The 4,154-nt window shown below is 40.5% G+C and overlaps 1 pseudogene; it reads right to left on the minus strand.

Moving 5' to 3' along the window:
- Positions 1 to 299: 299 nt before the first annotated feature.
- LOC133302802 (small nucleolar RNA R71) lies at positions 300 to 417 on the minus strand (annotated as a pseudogene).
- Between the last annotated feature and the right edge of the window lie 3,737 nt (positions 418 to 4,154).

The following is a 4,154-nucleotide window of genomic DNA, read 5'->3' on the forward strand; positions in this document are numbered from 1 at the left end:
CAGTGGAGCCCAACAACTTTGAATTGAAGCCTGCTTTGATACATTTGGTGCAGAAGGATTAGTTTGCTGGAACCAGTGCAGAGGACCCTTACTTGCACATAGAGAACTTTCTGTTGTTGAGTGATACTGTGAAGATAAATGGTGTCCCAAGAGATGCAATTTTGTTGAGACTATTCACTCATTCACTGACGGATGATGCAAGGAGATGGCTGCAATCATTGCCACAAGGAAGTATAACAACTTGGGATGATCTGCAAACCAAGTTCTTACAGAGGTTTTTCTCAGCATCCAAGAGGGCCAAATTGAAGGATGAGATTACAAGCTTTAAGCAGAAAGAGTCAGAATCCATTTATGAGGCTTGGGAGAGATTCAAGACTTTTTTTTTTTTTTGTTGAGGAAATGTCCACAGCATGGAATTGAGGCATGGCAACAAGCAGCAATCTTCCTGCAAGGAATGACCACTAACACTAGAACCTTGGTGCATGCCACTGCTGGTAGATCATTAACTACCAAGACTCCTCAAGAAGCCTTGGATATCTTTGAGTCATTGGCATCTCAGGAATTTGATAATGCCCCAGTGGCTGATAGAAGGACAGGAATTATCAGGTTGGATGGGTATGATGCTCTGTTGGCAAGGAATGATCAACTGATGCAGACACAGAGACAACAACAGCAACAGTTGGATACCCTTATTAAGCAACTCTCTTCACAAAAGGTAGCTTCTGTGGAAACCAAGAGTGTATGTGCTATCTGTGGCAAAGGCCATGTGACAGAGGAGTGTGATTATGGGGGATCACCAGAACAAGCAGAGGTGAATGAAGTGCGGTATGATCAGAATAATCAAAGGAACTACAACAATCAGGGAAGGAATGTTTATGTGCCACCATGGAAGAACAAGAATCAACACCCAGGATTTAGCTATAGTTCCAACCATCAATTGAACCCACCATTACATCCTCCACCACCACATATAAAGGAGCAGTCAAGTGATCCTGCTGCATGGGAGAAAATGTTTGCTCAGTTATCTAAGACAACTCAGGATTATATCCAGGGGTCTAATTCATTCAGGGAAGAGACAACTGCATTCATGCAGGAGACCAGAACTTCTTTCAGAAATCAGGAAGCATCAATCAGAAATTTGGAGACCCAGATTGGTCAATTATCAAGACAGATATCAGAGAGACCACAAGGGAAATTTCCAGGTGATACATTAGTGAATCCTAAGGAGCACTGTAAAGCAATTATGACAAGAAGTGGGTTGGTACTTCAACCAGTGAAAAAGAATGTGGAAAATAAAAAGAATGAAGAAGAGGTTGTGGTTGAAGATGTAGTCTCTGATTATGAAGTAGAGAAGATGAGAAATGAGAAAAGTGAGAAGGAAGTAGTTGTTAGAGATGTTATAGTTGGAATTGAGAAAGAAGAGGAAGGGAAGGACAATAAGAATGAAGGAGAGGTAGAAGTTGGTAAAAATGCTTCCCCACAAAAGATGATGAAGTGGGAAAAGAAGAAGATGGCTGACAAGAAAGAACAGCCAGTTATTTTATCTCCCTATGCTAGAGTTCCCTACCCTCAAAGGTTGAAGCAAGAGATTCAGAAACAGCACTATGCAAGATTTCTGGATATCTTCAAAAATTTACAAATTAACATACCATTTTCTGAAGCACTGGAAAATATGCCTCACTATGCAAAGTTCATGAAGGATCTTCTTACTAAGAAGAGGAAATTAACTGATGGTGAGACAGTGGCCCTAACAGCAGAGTGTAGTGCCCTAATCCAGAAGAAGCTTCCAACAAAAATGAAAGATCCTGGAAGTTTCAGTATCTTTATTGCTATAGGAGATGTGGAGGTGGGAAATGCATTGTGCGATTTGGGAGCCAGTATAAACTTGATGCCGTTGACAGTATGTAGAGCTTTGGGAATCAACACTTTGAAGGAGACCAATCTTATTCTGCATCTTGCAGATAGATCTATCAAGAGGCCTGAAGGTGTGGTTGAAGATGTCTTGGTCAAGGTAGACAAGTTTATTTTTCCAGTGGATTTTGTGATTCTTGACATGGAGGAAGAGGATACAGAAAGTCCTCTATTGTTAGGAAGACATTTTTTAGCAACTGCAAGATCTTTGATGGAAGAAAAGGTCAAACCAGTAAGGCAACCACAGAGGAGACTCAACCCAACTATAAAGGAGGTAGTGAGGAAGGAGGTTGTGAAGTTGCTTGATGCTGGGATGATTTACCCTATTTCAGACAGTGCTTGGGTGAGTCCTGTGCAGACAGTGCCCAAGAAAGGGGGATGACTGTGGTGAAAAATGAGAATAATGAACTGATTCCCACAAGGACAATCACTGGCTGGAAAATGTGCATTGATTACCGGAGGCTGAATAAGGCAACCAGGAAGGATCATTTTCCACTTCCTTTCTTAGATCAGATGCTAGAGAAGTTGGCAAGACATGCTTTCTATTGTTTCTTGGATGGTTATTCAGGGTACAATCAGATAGCTGTGGCACCAGAGGACCAGGAGAAGACCGCATTTACATGTCCATATGGAATTTTCGCATATTGGAGGATGCCTTTTGGTCTATGCAATGCTCCTGCCACTTTTCAAAGGTGCATGCTTTCCATTTTTTCTGATATGATAGAAGAATGTATAGAAATTTTTATGGATGATTTTTTTGTATTTGGTTCTGATTTTGATGTATGTCTAGGGAATTTAGATTCTGTATTAAAAAGATGTCAAGACTGTAATTTGGTTTTGAACTGGGAGAAGTGTCACTTTATGGTGACCGAAGGTATAGTTCTTGGACACGAGGTGTCTAGGAATGGAATTGAAGTGGATAGGGCAAAAATTTCTGTGATAGAGAAACTCCCTCCACCTGTTAATGTTAAGGGTGTGAGGAGTTTTCTTGGTCATGCAGGATTTTATAGGCGGTTCATAAAAGATTTTTCAAAAATTGCCAAGCCCTTATGCAAGTTATTGGTCAAGGACCAAGAATTCCTGTTTGATGATGAATGTCTACATGCATTTCATGTTTTGAAAGAAAAGTTGACCACTGCACCTATCATGATGGCACCTGATTTCTCATTACCATTTGAATTAATTTGTGATGCTAGTGATTACGCTGTAGGAGTGGTATTGGGCCAAAGAGTGAATAAATTGTTGCATGTCATTTACTATGCCAGTAAGATCTTAAATGATGCACAAAAGAATTATGCTACTACAGAAAAAGAATTACTGGCTATTGTGTATGCATTTGACAAATTCAGGCCATATCTGTTAGGATCAAAAGTTATTATTTACACTGACCATGCAGCTTTAAAGTATTTGTTAAGCAAGCAGGATGCTAAACCCAGGTTGCTCCGCTGGATGTTACTGTTGCAAGAGTTTGAGGTAGAGATCAAGGGCAAAAAGGGAGTTGAAAACTTGGTGGCTGATCACTTATCCGGGATTACAGAAAAAGAGCTTCAAGAAGGACCGGAAGTAGTGATCAGAGAAGAGTTTCCGAATGAACATGTTTTGGCAATATGTGCTGTCACAGAGATGGTTAGGGATAAAGTCTTATCTATCAGTACCCCAACATGGTTTGCTGATTTCGCCAACTATAAAGCTGCTGGATTGATGCCTAAGGATTTCACATGGCAACAGAGGAAGAAATTTCTGCATGATGTTAAGAGATACATTTGGGATGAGCCATATCTTTTCTATAGATGTTCAGATAGTGTGATCAGACGGTGTATTCCAGAGGAAGAATAGAAGGATGTGTTGTGGCATTGTCATGGTTCTGCATATGGTGGGCATTTTGCAGGAGAGAGAACTGCAACAAAAGTATTGATGAGCGGTTTCTATTGGCCCACTCTTTATAAAGATGCCAAAAAGTTTGTGGAGGCATGTGACAACTGTCAGAGAACTGAGAATATTTCTAGGCGACATGAGATGCCGTTGAACAATATCCAGGAAGTGGAGATCTTTGATGTCTGGGGTATGGATTTTATGGGACCTTTCCCTTCTTCCTACTCTAACAAGTACATATTGGTGGCAGTTGACTATGTTTCCAAATAGGTTGAGGCCATAGCTACAACAACCAATGATTCCAGAGTTGTGATTGCTTTTCTGAGGAAGCATATATTTTCAAGATTTGGAGTCCCTAGAGCTATAATTAG

The sequence above is a fragment of the Gastrolobium bilobum genome, unplaced genomic scaffold (genome assembly GCF_033153095.1).
Source record: "Gastrolobium bilobum isolate Gb01-03AN ecotype WA unplaced genomic scaffold, APGP_CSIRO_Gbil_v1 utg105733, whole genome shotgun sequence".
Lineage (NCBI taxonomy): Eukaryota > Viridiplantae > Streptophyta > Magnoliopsida > Fabales > Fabaceae > Gastrolobium > Gastrolobium bilobum.